This window comes from Myotis brandtii, unplaced genomic scaffold (assembly GCF_000412655.1).
Source record: "Myotis brandtii unplaced genomic scaffold, ASM41265v1 scaffold293, whole genome shotgun sequence".
NCBI lineage: Eukaryota > Metazoa > Chordata > Mammalia > Chiroptera > Vespertilionidae > Myotis > Myotis brandtii.
In genome coordinates, this window is record NW_005361201.1 from 156,073 (window position 1) to 170,728 (window position 14,656).

Below are 14,656 nucleotides of genomic sequence, written 5' to 3' on the forward strand. Positions count from 1 at the left end.
ATGATGCCCCTGAACATTTTGTAATTAAACAGTACATCTCACATGTTGCTTCACTGTAGTTATTTGTGTCAGTATTTCCTCCTTAATCCTAATATGAGGATGGAATCTGTGCAAGTGTGAGTGTGTGTGTGTGTGTGTGTGTGTGTGTGTGTGTGTGTATGTGTGTGTGTGTGTCCCACTATGGTCATTCCCATTAGCCTAGTACTGTGTATATAGTAGACCCTTACTTGGTTCATGAATGAACTAATAAATGAGAAAACCAGATAGTAATAAATAAGATTTATTGAGTGTTTACTATGTGCCAGACAGTATTCTTTGTGCTTTTGTAGGTAACAATTTCTGTAATTCTTGCAACTATTCCAAGATATAGGTAATATTATTGCCTCCAAGACAGATGAGGAAACCAGGGCACTGTGAGCTGAACTAACTTGTCAAAGTTAGTGGACCCAGGATTCAAATCCAAGCAGCCTGCCTCCAGAGCCTAGCTATTCACTGTGGCTAACTCTCCAGGACTCTTTTTACCTTTCCATGGAAGGCTAATAGGTGGCCTCTCACAAGAGCTACTTCATGGGTTTATAGATTTATCATTTGTGGCAGGTTCAGGAGAGCCTGAGAATGGTTAGGACCCAGTAGTTCTTCTCTAAACCGGAACACAGAGCTTTGCCCATTTTGGTAATGTGCACTGGGCAAATTGGCGAGCCAATGTAGCCAGCCCTGAGTGCTGGCGTTCCCCAGGTGATAGGTGCTATGTAAAAATAGAGCATGTTTTCCATGTCCTGTGAAACATAGTAACTTTGTCCACAGTAGTCAGACTATGGGCCTGGGATGCCTATAATATCCCACTTTAGGCGTGAGATGATTACTCATTAATAATCCTGCTTGGTCTTGTGCACAAACTCATCTCATAATTAACTGTTATGTTTTTCTTAACTTGACAACTCAATCTGTGTACCAGAGTGACTGCAAACCCACATTTATCTACTTTAGCAAACATTTGCATGTGCAGCAATTAGATTCACATATTGTGTGATCAGCATCCTGTGCTAATTGCATAATTTTTCTGCATTTAATCATCAAATGGCCTCCTCCTCCTCCTCCTCCTCCTCCTCCTCTTCCTCCTTGTCTACCTGGTTTGCTGCTGGTTGTGAGCTGCATGTGGAATATCAGGCCGAGACACCTACAGTCACAGACCCAAAGACATTCTAGGGCTGGAGGGATTGCTTCCTTATTTATAGGTCAAGAAATGAAGGCCCATGGAAGTGAAGGGACTCACCTCTCACCTATTCAAATGGCTCAGTGAGTTCCTGAAAGGATGAGTACATCTGCCAAGAATATCTCCCAAGTCATTCCAGTGTAGAAATTCCATGAATAATTCCAGGCGGTCTTGACAATTAGTCTGGAGCTGGAGTCTGGGCTCAAGATTAGGCTGGGCCTAAAAGAAATCAGGTTATAGGCAAGGAAGGATCTTGAGATGTTCCGAAGTTTTAACTCTTAGCAGTTGTTTACCAGCTTCAGGCTGCTTATTGCCAGCAGATATTTCATGATTAGGAAGGCTGGCGAAACTCTTCCCTTCCTTCTGCCTCCTTTTGTAAAATTCTTTATTCCTCTACAGAGCTAGGTTAGAAGAGAGTAGAAGCAATTAGGGATTAGCATAGAAAGAATCAGAATATTAAGAGCTAAATGGAACTCAAAGATCTGCTCTACTCAGCTTGTTTTATAATGAAATGCAGAGGGCCATATCTAAGGTCACGGGTCTGGGACTTGAGTCCGAGTCCTTCCTCGAAGTCCAGGTTTTTCTCACTACAGTGCTCTGCTAATGAAGAAACCAAGAGGACACCGTGTGTTTTGACTCCTTGCACTCCCTCCCTCCCTTGGCACCTTTACATAGAGTACTAAGCCAGGAGTGGAGGGATGCAGAGCTCAGACCTTGATCTTGGCTGGGATAAAAGGGTGAGGGAAGGGGACCCATCCACATGAAGAAGATACCTGCTCCCCATTGTGGAGATTTTGAACTTAGAGAGGATTTAAGAGAAGGCAATGAAGCCCATCACAGTACTGGCCCACAGTAGGAACTCCACTGATATTTGCAGGATGAATGTATATGCTGGCAAGGGGATGAGGGTGGGGTGATGAGGTTAGACAGATAAGAGCAGGCCAACTGTTTGCTACCTGCAGTTTTTTTGCTTGGAAGGCAGAGGAAATCATGAGACCTGTCACAATGGACTTTATCTCTTCATCTGCCCAGGAAGAAAGACCTACTCATCAATGTGCAAGCACTAGGAATCATGGGGCTGGATGATATAGTCCAGTGGTATGCTCAAAGAGGAGAATGGCTGTTAACCTCTGCCATATCTCTGGAGCTGGGAAACCTTCCTGCTGCTGCCGACAGTGTTAGGATTGCCCTGCTCTGAGCCTACAGCAGCCAGGGCAGACCTCTACGGTGGCACTGGATACCCTCTTTCAGATATGCCCTCTGTATCTTCTAGCTCCTGACACTTATCTAGGGACTAGTTTGCTCAGTAAACGTATATTGAATGAATGAATGAATGAATGGATGGATGGATTGTACAATGTTGAAATGTATGGCTGTCATCTAGTCAGTAGGGAGAGAACAAATGGAATGGCCAAATAATGCTAAAATATTTTAATTGCCTATATAGATGGACCAGAGCAATAAGGTTAGATTTACCTAGTGCAAATGTAACACAAAGTTGACATTTTGTTTAAAAAAAATCGATTGTCCAAAGAGTGTGTAATACTTGAAGGGGTGCAGTCCATGTTTTTTAAAAAAGCCAGGAGGGGGTAGGTTTCAGTGGGCTATAAGTTCAATGTGAATTTAAGATTGCGATGCAGCTGCTAAAACGGGGTTGGATTCCATAAGTAGAAGCCGGGTCCAGATCAGTGCAGGTGACATTCCCTGTAGTGTTTGGGCTTGCTCAGGTCACAGCCAGGGCATGATGTTCATTTGGGATTCTATTAATAGCCACACCTTAACTTGGGCTCAGTGCTTTAGTTTACAAAGTGTTTTCCCAGGCATTATCTTGTTACACTGCCCTAATTAAGATGGTTTATATACTGGCAAGGGCAAGCCAACTTGCTTAAGGTCACCTCGCTGGTGAGTGGCAGAGCCCAGCCTTCTGACCCTTGTCTGTTCTCTTTCTGCTGCATCATGTCCCTTTATGTGGATCAGAGCCCACGCTGTGCAGCCTCTAAAAGCAAGGCCAGCACGACTCTTGTCAAGTGCTGTCAACAGTGGACACGCTCAGATGGGCACCTCGCCATCAGGCAGCCCGACAGTGATGCCTCAGAAACGACTTTTCCTAACTCAGGAGGGTTTTGACAGGCCAGCTCACACCCGTACGCACAATGACCCAGATCTGACACAGATTAAGATATACATTACCAAAACCCCCCAAATTTCCCTCGTGTCAACACTGACAACAGAAAACATCAAACATCACCTCCCCTCTGAGGGAGCCCAGGAAAGGACAAATCTCCACGCTCAGCTCCCTTGGAAAGGATTTATGAGCTGGGGTGTAAAGGAGGAAGAGGAAGGGAAAATAGCTAACATCTGTCAGGTGCCTATTAAATGTCTGGCTCAAGACATTCCACATTTATTTGACTTTCCTGTTCTTAACACAGTACCTGTCTACAGCCTCACTGCTCAACTTGGTCACCATTTGGCTCCTCTATTCCCTAGTGTTGGGTTGTCATAATAATCCCTTACATGCATCTGGTCTCCTCAAATGGTTATCTTATTCACTTAAAAAAAAAAGCCTGTGAAGAAAGGAAAAAACTGCATGATCTTATTTGTACGTGGAATCTAAAACGGTCAAATACATAGAAGCAGAGTGTCAAACAGTGGTTACCAAGTGGAAATGGGAAGATCTTGGTCAAAAGGTACAAAGTTGTAATTATGTAAAGTGAATAAGTCTAGAGAATGATGGATACTCTTAATAACACTGTATTGAATATTGGAAATATGCTAAGAGAGTAGAATTTAGGTGCTCTCGTCACAGGAAGGTAACTATGTGAGGAGATGCTATGTTACTTAGCTTGACCAGTAAGATTTTCACTGTGTGAATGTATACCAAGTCATCATTTTTATTAAGAACAAGAAAATAAGAGATGGGAAGGCAGAGATTATTTCCTCATTTCATAATGACACACAAGAATGCCCTTCCATCCTTTTGTCCATTTATACATTCATCTCTTCATTTATTCATTCAATGACTGTTAATATACCAATATGATAGGATCTGTGTAATGCACTAGGGAAGCAGAAATGTCTGGGAAGCGCTTGAGAGAGAGAGAGAATATAAACTTATAATAAAAGGAGATATCATATTTGTGCCTCATGTAGGAAAGCCACACTCTTAAATAGGGTAGTGGGGTGTCATTGCATACCTTGACCAGTAGGTGGTGCTCTGGACCCCAGGAGCTCAAGGGCCCTTTTCAGCATTGCATGCCAAGTTTTAATTTTATATTCATTACTGTACTTAAAATCAAATTCTAAGTCCTATCATTGAAAGGCTGTATTCAATTTGATTTTAATTCCATTTATTTGCCTTTAATTGTACCATGTTCTTCTAAAAGTGGTTAAATTAAATCTAGTTGTGTCAGGGCTTTCTGGGTAAGTGAAAGACATGTCCAGGAAATTCAGACTCCCAAGTAAATTAGCATCTCCAGTGACTGGTATTAGGTCCTGGATTCCTTTCTTAGGAAATGCTCATGAAAAGTGAATGCTATTGGGAAAAGATTTGGAAGGTTACACTTTAAAATGTCAGGATATCTCCCAGTGGTGGAAATACAGATGGTTTATTTTCATGCTTGTCTGTATTTTATTCATTTTTTACAATGAGCATGTATTAATTTTATTGTTTGTTTTTAGTTTTTTATTGAAGTATAACCTACAAATGGAAAAATATGTAAATCTTAAGCAAACAACTTGGATTTATACATTTATACACATGTGTAGCACAGATTAAGATATGTTACCAAAACCCCCCAAATTTCCCTTGTGTCCCTTCCCAGTAACCTTCCCACCTCCCTCCACTGACCCCCTAGGAACCACTATTCTAACACATAGATTACTTTTGCCTAGTTTTGAACTTCATATGTGTGGAATACATAAAAACTGACCAATCTGTCTTGTTGTTGTGTAGCAAAAGCCTGTTCTTCACTAGTGTATAGTATTCCATTCTGAATATATTGCAGGTATTTATTTTTATAGTTGAAAAAAATACTAAAAATGATTTAATATAGACATAGAAACTGCTTCTCATGCTGGAGGCCAAGAAGACATTTCAACTGCAAGTTAATCCTCAAGTGCATGGACTTAGACAGCCATCAGGCACTGGTTTGGGCACAGAAGCTCAGGGTCTTTGAGAGAGGACGGGAGTCAGCTATTTGTTGGACACTGGGTGAGGCTAGTTCTGACTCTCCCACTGGTGTGCCCTTGGGGCAAGTCTCAGTTTCCTTGTCTGTAAAATGTGTAGTGGTACCAGATTGAGAAGGAAAAAAACCAGAACATCCAATTAAATTTGAATTTCAAATAACCATGGAACAGAAGCAAGAGTGAGGGAAGGGCAGGAGACAAGTCAGAGTGGGAGAAGGGACTTGGATCTCCTGGCCATCCCCAGAACCATGGGTTCAGCACACACTTGAGAAGGGCTTAGTCCTTGGTGGGACCTTTCTCCCTGAGGACAGACCCTTGCATCTGTGAGGGGACCAAAGCCTGTACCTGGCTCTGTGATGCTCCCCGTCCCCAGATCCAAGGGGAGGGGCCTTGAACTCTCCTTGCTGCTGTTCTCAGCCTGAAACACACAGTGGTTCTCACTTGTCAAGCCCCGACTCTGGGGCTCAGATGGATGATCTGCACTTTTCCAAAGGTGCTTGTGAAATCAAGTCTAGATTTGTGTCACTTGTCTCCTTTTCAATGTCTGTGACCATTTTAGGTTCTTAATAGATAGTTATTCCTCATTTTTTGTATGGATTCGGTATTAGTAGATTCACCTACTTGCTAACATGTATTTGTAACCTCCAAGTCAGTACTCACTGGGCTCTCGTGGTCCTTCACTGCCGTGTGCAGAGTTCCCGTCAGGCCTGTTCCCAGTGTGGTGCAGTGAGGCGATGCTCTGCCTTGTCTCAGTTGGACTCTAAGTAAGTGTCCTTTTGAGGTCTTCTTAGGGCCATTCCCCCCCCCTTTTTTTTTTGCATTTTCGTGCTTTTGTGTGTGTGTATGATTTTGCTTTAAAGCAGCGATTGCCAACCCGTGGTCTGCAGACCACTGGTGGTCCGTGAGATCTGAAAGGTTGGCGACCGCTGGTTAAAAGTGTCCCCAAATGTACTGAAAATGCTGTCTAGTGTTTCTAAGCACAAGAAGGCAGTGAGGTGCCTTACAGAGAAAATACGTGTGTTTGACAAGCTTCATTCAGGCCTGAGTTATAGTTTTGTTGACCATGAGTTCAATGTTAATGAATCAATAATATACATCAGGTAAAGGAAGGTGTCTTTAAACAGAAACACATGTAAAACAAGGTATGTATTGACTGATGGACAAAAATGTTGTGACCAGAGGCTCACAGTAACCTAACCCTGTATTTCCCCTGGGAGCAGTGGTTCCGTATTCGCTAATTCAGTATTCGTGGTGACTTTATAAAAACATAACTATGAGAATAACAAGAATCCACTGCATGTGGCCAGTTGTCTTCTAGGCACCACATGAACTGGTTTCCCATTATCTTCTCTCTTGACTGTATCCCCTCCAGCACTTTTTTTTCTTCCATTTTTATAACATTCCAGCAGGCTTGGACCTCGGGGCCTTTGCATTGCTGTTACCTGGAATACCTTTCCCCCGGGCGTTGTGCAGTTCACGTCAAAGGCCATCACCTCAGAGAGGCCCTCTCTGCCACCTTACCCCCTTTGTCCTGCTTTATTTCTCTTCATAACACTCCTTGGTATTATATCATATGTATTTCTGTCTACGGGGAGTTTTCCCTGTTTGTTCATTGCTGTCTGCTCAGTGCCTTGCACAATGACTGGTGTAGATGAGGTGCAAATTGAATATATTTTTTGAATTAATTAATGCTTCTTGAAGCTGTTACCTCTCTGTGGCTTCTAGGTGTGCCACATTCACAGAAGCAGTGATCCTGGCCTCGCTTGCTGGCGCCTGCAGGGCATCAGGACTGGTACTTTTTTTGGTCCACTGGGACCCTAGGAGAGAGGAAGCCTGTTTGGCAAGAGGCAGCCTCATCCCCAGAAACCTCTGCCCAAATCAGTGTGTCCTGATCTGGGGATGAAGAATCTTTCCCACCTCCCCAGCGACCCTCTTTATTATAGTCTCAGTATTCGGTTATGATTCCTATTAATCACATGCAATAACCCTCCCAATTATTAAATTATACAGACATGCATTCCCTCAGCCAAATGCTAATTATTTACTAAAATAGATTAACATATAGAAAAGCCTCAGTTTATGAAGGCTGGAACTTAGATAATGAGTTTCTTGGGCATAAGAAGCCCAGACAGGCTTTTTTTGGGTGAAATAAATACACTGATTACTGCGAAGCTCATCCGTGCTGGCATCATGCCATTTGCTATTTTTTTTTAATAAACACAGCTCGAGTTGTTTATCAGTTTTCCATATGATTTAGCGAGGCATCCCTTTGCAATTAACAGCCGTGGTAGGGGTGGGAGTGGGAATGGGGAGAACATGTTCTTACCAGCCTCCCCATTCTGGGGTGCCAAAGTTGCTCATTTGGGGCTTTCTTTGTGATTTAACGTGCCTTCCAATCAGCAGGCCTGGTGTTGACAATAAACTTCACTTGGAAAGGCATCTCCAGGACACTAGCCTTAGCAGGGTGGGGAGCCAATCAAGGGGAAACAACCATGCAAATCTAAACTCTCCAGAGCCATCCAGCCAGACATGGCTCAGTGGTTGAGCATTGACTTATGAACCAGGAGGTCATTGTTCAGATTCCCGGTCAGGGCACATGCCTGGGTTGCAGGCTCCATCCCAAGTCTGGGGTGTGCAGGAGGCAGCCAACGAATGATTCTCTCTCATCATTGATGTTTCTATCTTTCCCTCTCTTTTCCTCTCTGAAATCAATAAAAATATATTAAAACAAAGCAAAACAAAACTCTCCAGAGCCCCTGCCACAACCTGGTGAGAGAATCCAGGTCTGCCTTCCATCCCGTTCTCTGCTGGGCAATGGGCCCTCTTGCCACAGGTCTTCTAGAGGAATCCCCCGGTTATTAAGCATCTTCAGAATGGCCTCATGGACACATATTTGGGAAACAGGATTTATCGGTAATTATGCCTAAAAACTCTTATTTTTCATGGTACTCACTAAGCCACTCAGTCTCCTAAATTATTTTAGCTAGTGATTAAGGGACTATGTCATGTTCACCAAGAGACTCTTGGATCATTCATTCATTTGACAAGCATGTGCTCTATAGTATAGTACTGAGAGCTCATGGAGCTTACAGCTTACCTTGTTCATTCATTTCAAAATATATATTGCACATCTACTATATGTTAGGCACCGGGGCGGCGGGTGAACTAGGCAGAGAAGGTTCCTGTGTCACGTAGCTTGTCTTCAGGATGGGGGTGAAGGTGCGTGGCCCCTGGTAGTCCCAGCCTTGTGTAATTCCCAACTCTTGAGTGTGGGCTGGACATAGTGACTCACCACTAAGAAATAGGTGCAGCCAACGTGATGGGATATCACTTCTGGTTAGTTTGCAAAAGCATTCCATCTTGCTCACTCGCCCTCTCTTGCCCTCTTGCTCTCTCGGATGAGGCAGCTGTCACGTAGCGAGAGGCTCGGTGGAGAGACCTACATGGCAAGAACTGAGGGTGACCTCTGACTCAGAGTCCTGAGAAACTGTGTCCTCAAACCATCCTGCCAACAACCACATGAACGAGCTGAGAAGCACGTCCTCCCAGTTGAGCCTTGAGGACACCGCAGCCCTGGGCAACGCCCTGATCGCAGCCTGTGAGACTCAGAGTGGTGGGGACACGGCTAGCTCCCCTGGGTTCCTGACCCACAGGAATCATGAGATAGTAAATGTTGTTTTTAAGCTGCTACGTTTTGGGACAATTTGTTAAGGATAACAGTATGGGGGGCGGGGCGTGGAACCCAGTACATGAAGGAAAGAGCTGGTGAACAAGGCAGTGCAGAGCAGGAACGAAGGGCGGCATGTGAAGTGGCAGGGTGCTTGGTGAGAAATGGCATCTCAGGGAGGGACGGACCCTAACGGTCCTTTGGTCCAGTGGCCTGCGTGAAGCTTCAGTGCACTCGGCATGTCCCTCCCAAGGGCCACCCATCCTTGGGCCAGATTCCTCCAGTGATGGGAAATTCACCTCTTTGGGTGTGAAAAGTCTTTGCTGCTGGGCTGAACTCTGCATCCCTTCCGTTTATCTCCCTGGTCCTGGCTCTTCCTTGTGAGAAGAAGGAAGGCCACATGCCTGCTCTGGCCTTTTGAGCCCTGGTCTCCTAGACCATTGTCCAGACCTTCCCTGTTTGCCCTCTGATTCCCTGCTCTGGCTTTTCTTTCCTTCCCGACCCTTGGCTTCACCTGTTTGGATACTGCCTTTGGCCTTTATGATTTGACTTTCTTTCCAACTCCCCTTCTTCTACCCCTTAGGTCTCTCTCTCCACAGCTTCTACTTGTCCTTCCTGTGATCTTGGTGTCCCTGTAGCTTTAGTTAGAATTTCTGTAACCCTGGAGTTGGTTGACTGACTCCAAGTATGTCATGCCCGCCCTCTTACTAATATGGCAAGTCTTTCTCTTGGCTGAAAGCGGCTCCTTGGCACTCCCCCTGGGTATTTCAAGTACCCAGCACAGGGCCTCTTTCATCTGCCCCTTCTGCCACCCCAGAGGCCCAGGTCCTCATCAACACAGCCCTGGAGTAACATAGTCCCTGTCCCCCAACATGGGTGGGCAGTGCTGGGCGCTGGGAGCTCACTGATAGGCAAAGCAGAACTGGCGTCTGTCCCATGGAACTTACAGCTTAGTGTGTCCATCCACTTATTCAAGTGTTTATTGAGCACCCACCATGTTGGCCTTGTCTAGTTGACTCAGTTGTACTGAGGGGGCCAGTTTCCAGTAAACAGCTTGACAATGGCTTTGATCACCAGAAGCAGTAAATGAGATGATTGTCTAGAAAGTCATGCACACTTGCATTCTCTACCTCAAGAAACATGATTCTGAGAGTTTCTGGGATGAAGCCTTATCTGGGCATCTGACTGACTATGGAAGCCCTCCGTGGTATCTCAGGAAAGGCCAGGACTGGGGAAGCTGCCCCAGGGGCTGCCCTGCATTCTTCGGATGCTGATGCTGGGAGTTCCCTTATCCCAGCCCATCTTCCCATCACCTATGGCTAATGTACTTCAAGTACCCGCATCATCCCAGGAAGCCTGGCCATTGGGGATGAGGGTGCTCTGGCTACTGAGGAAAGTTGAGATAAGCAGGCGGCATTGGAGACATCTGTGTCTAGAAAGCTACCTGTAGGGCAGGACTTCAGGCCAGAAGGAGGGTGGGGGCAGTGGAGAAGGACCTGGTGCTATTGCAGCCTGTGGGGTGTGTGCATGCCACATAGGCCAAATAAGGTAACACGGTATCAGGGTTTCTTTAGAATATACAGATTTTAGGGATCCCAGAGCCTTTACCACTAGCTTGTTGGTGTCCTTGGGCTAGTGATTTAACTTCTCTGAGTGGCATGTATTTCCTCATCTTAAATGGCTGATACCAGTGGTACCAACCTCAGAGGATTATTGGGCATGTACATGAGTTAAAGTGAGGACGTGCCTGGTCATGGAAGGTCAATAAATAGTAGCTATTTTTTATTATTATGGTTAGACTGGTGTTGAGGTTGGGGTCAGGCAAAAAGAACCAGAAGATGGGAAGGAGCAGAGTGCTCAGAGGTGTTTAAGTTCCAGCTGGGGAAACCGAGATCCTTCTACACAGGCAAGAGCGGGTGCAGGAATGGAAGGGAGACAGAGCTCAGGTCCGAAGTGAGTGGGAGGTCAGGGATGTGGGGAGCCCCTACACAGGTCCCCGGGATATTTTGGGTTCTCAGCAGCTGCTTTGATTAGCTGTCTGTTGGGGAGGTTGGACAGAGTGGGCAGAAGTGGGACAATCTAAATTGGGGCATCTAACTTGCTCTTCCCCTGTTTTGAGCATAATTGTTTCCAGAGCAGAGTAGAAGCTCCAGATGACCATGGCAGGGCCCTGGAGGCAGGCAGCTAGGCAGGCCCATCTCGACCAGCCCATAGAGGGTGCGGGGAGGGGAGGCGGCTCCAAAGAGATCGCCCTCTGGCCCACCTGGCGACCCTGCACCTCCTCTCCATCTGTCCAGACTCTTCAAAGCTGTGCTTATCTCACCTCTTTCAGGATGCTTGTCTGATGACTGTAGCTCGGTGGATGATCCCTCTGCTCCCAGCAGTTTCTCTTTGTCCCACTGCACTAGGCTAACTGCGTTACACACACTTTGGCATGTATTTCTCAAAGCATCTCTGTGAGCCAGAGGTTATTCCCATTTTACAGAGAGGAAAAGTGAGGCTAACACAGATTAACTGCCAGCATCCCTCAACTGGGAGATGACAGAGCTGGGGTTATAAACAGCTCCGCCTGGCTCTACAAACCCACACATTTCCCCAAAATGTACTGGCTTAAGATAACCAGTTTGAGGACTCACATATAAATTCAGAGAGGGCACAGCAAGGCGGGCTTGCTTCTCCTCCACAGTGTCTGGAGCCTCAGCTGGAAGGCTTGAAGGCTGGAGGCTGCTCATGCCCACCTCTGCTGACTGAGGCTGGGGCCTCCGGGCCTCCCCACATGGGTCTCACCTCGAACTTGCTCTGCATGGACTAGTTTGGGCTTCCTCATAACATGGTGGCATTGCCTCCCCCAGCCCATGAAGTGAGTCCAGAAAAGAGAGCGAGTCAGGCAGAGGTCACGTAGGCTTTGATGACTTAGATCAGAACATGGGCAGTGTCAGTTCTGCTGTGTCCCAGAGGCCCATCTGGTCCCTAAGGCAGGGGAAGCAGATTCCACTTTTTGATGGAGGAGTAGCAAGGTTTAGAAAGTACATGTGTGACCAAGAATATTTCTGTGGCTGGCTGCTTTTGGAAAATACAACCTGTCACATGAAGGAACCTGGAGAAAAACACCCATGAGATGGTGAGTCCAGGAGACCCAGCCATGGACACACACAGGGTTAGTTGAATTAAATGAATAAATATCAAATATCTAAGTCAAGCTGTTTTGGGGGTTTTATTCTTCTTCCACTTTCCTATTTACTGGTTTCTCCTTTACTTTTGCAGCTGAAATGTTCCGTTTCATGGTTGCTTTGCTTCAAGGTTTATTTCTTCCATTAGAGATTCAACAGGATGACATGTTATTATGGCATCTGCTTCATACCTTGCAAGAGTCTCTGTTGAGAAATTCTTGAAAGCCCCAAAGGTATGTCTTCAAACTTCCTTCAGCTCTTAGACAATATCCTCCTGTGCTTTGCTCAGCTATGCTCAGAGCCTGGGGACCTATCCCCTGGGGATTTCCATGGACTGCATGGAGGTGACAGGGGACCCTGAAACCATAGTCTTGAGACTGGTCATGGGAATAGGGCTTGAATCATATAGGCATAGTGTGCTAAGACTGGGTGGTGAGCTTTTGCTCATATGTCTGCTTTTGGCTTCTCTGTCTCTCGCCCACTCTCTCCCTCTTTTTCCCCTCTCCCTCCTGTCCTCCCTCTTTTCCTTCCTTCTTTCTTTTTCCTCCCTCCCTCCCTCCCTCTCTTCCTCCCTCCTTTCTTTGCAATTCTGGTTTTATTTATAGCTCAGTACTCCACAAACTGATCTCACATTCTGTGAAAAATCACAAGTCTGTTTTGTCTTATGATGCAGTGAGCTGCTAATGAGAGTCGCTGCAGGAGGACCTCTGACCTGGTTGCCTAGCTCAATGGTAAGGGCTGGCATGGAGCATCAGGACAGCTGGATTAAGACCTGCACTTCACCTCTCAGCTTCACTTCACTTTCCTCATCTGTAAAATAGGGCGATAGCACCACCTTCTTCCTCACCAGGGGCTGTAGTGAAGGTTGTAGGAAACCCTGGAGAGGAGAGGGTTTTGAAACTATGAAGGGCTGGGTCAAACTCTGAAGTCACTCCTTTGAGTCAGTGCTTCTGTCTGCACACTGGAGTGGAGGGTGGAGATAATTCATGTACCAGTGGCTGTAAGTGATTGACATCAGATCTGTCTTTCCTCCCAGGAGGGAGTGGGGCAAACTTAGATGGGGTGGGGGGGCCAGGAAAGGGATCCAGGTTCCTGAGCGGAGCACAGGGCACTGCCTGAGGAGGACTGTGGCCCCACTGCAGTGCTGGGTTTGTATGGGAAGGTGGCAGCTGGGGGCAGAGGGGGAGAGGGAGTTGACAACCTCTCCAGAGGAGAAAGGGATAAAGGGAGGGTAAAGGGCAGGCAAACAGGGTCCCCTGCTCCTCCTCCCCAAAGAAGACACAAGCAGACAGATTTGGCTCAGTAAACAAGCCCCACCTCAATGCTGCTGACCCCAGTTAACACTGGGGTGGAATTATTTCTTTCACAGGAGCTATTGCCTGTTAACTGGGAGGCACAGCACGGGCGGCTTTTGTAGAAATCATCAGGGAACCAGGCTGCTGACTGGAGCCCAGATAACTGCATCTTCTGTGTTTACAGAGCCTGGCTGGCTTTTAATCATCCCAGGGTCACCTCAGAGAGCCGTGAAATTGAATGGAGTTAGGAAATCTGCGTTTTTCTTTATAAAAAGTGAAGTAAAATTTCAACTGTTTTAAATCACAAAGACTATGGTCATTATAAAGAAATTTTGGAATACAGATGGTCAAGAGAAGAAAATAAATACTCAAAAAAAAAAAAAAAAGAAAGAAAGAAAGAAAAACCACCTTGGTCATACTTCCAGAAAAAAAAATTTGAACAAAATAATTATGGTTCATACTTTACAGACTGGTAACTGGCTTCCCACCCCTCCTTCCCATACTCCCATCAATAAACTTCCACTTTAAATGGTAATTATTCATTTTATTGGGTGTACCATGGTTTATTTTACCAATTCCTATTTTAAGACATTTAGATCACCTTTTTTTCCCTATTAGAATCAATAGCATCATGAGGACATCCCCAGCTAATTGTCTTCAGACATCTCCTATTATTACTTTAGTATGTATTCCTGAAGATATAACACACTTATTAAAGCTTTTTAAAAGCTTTGAAAAGTCTGAGAAAAAAGTATCTTCTTTATGCAATAGCAGCAGTGCTTGGTGATGTTAATTCATCATCAATGCTTCGTGTTTTCCAGGTGACAGACTGCAAACATTTTACAGACATCATCTCAATCTCTCCTCTGATCTTACTATCCCCATTATTATCCCCAGTATTATTATCCCCATTTTGCAGATGGAAAAACTGAAGACCAAAGGGACAGAGTAGCTTGCTCAAGGTTATGCAGCAGGAATGGCAGAGCTGGGATTCAAACCCAGCTCAGCCTGACTCCAAAGCCCCTGCTCAGATTCTTATGCTATTTTGCCTCCCACTTGCACATTCATGAAAATTGCTGTCTAATGAAGCACCTGATTTATTTATTTATTTATTTATTTATTTATT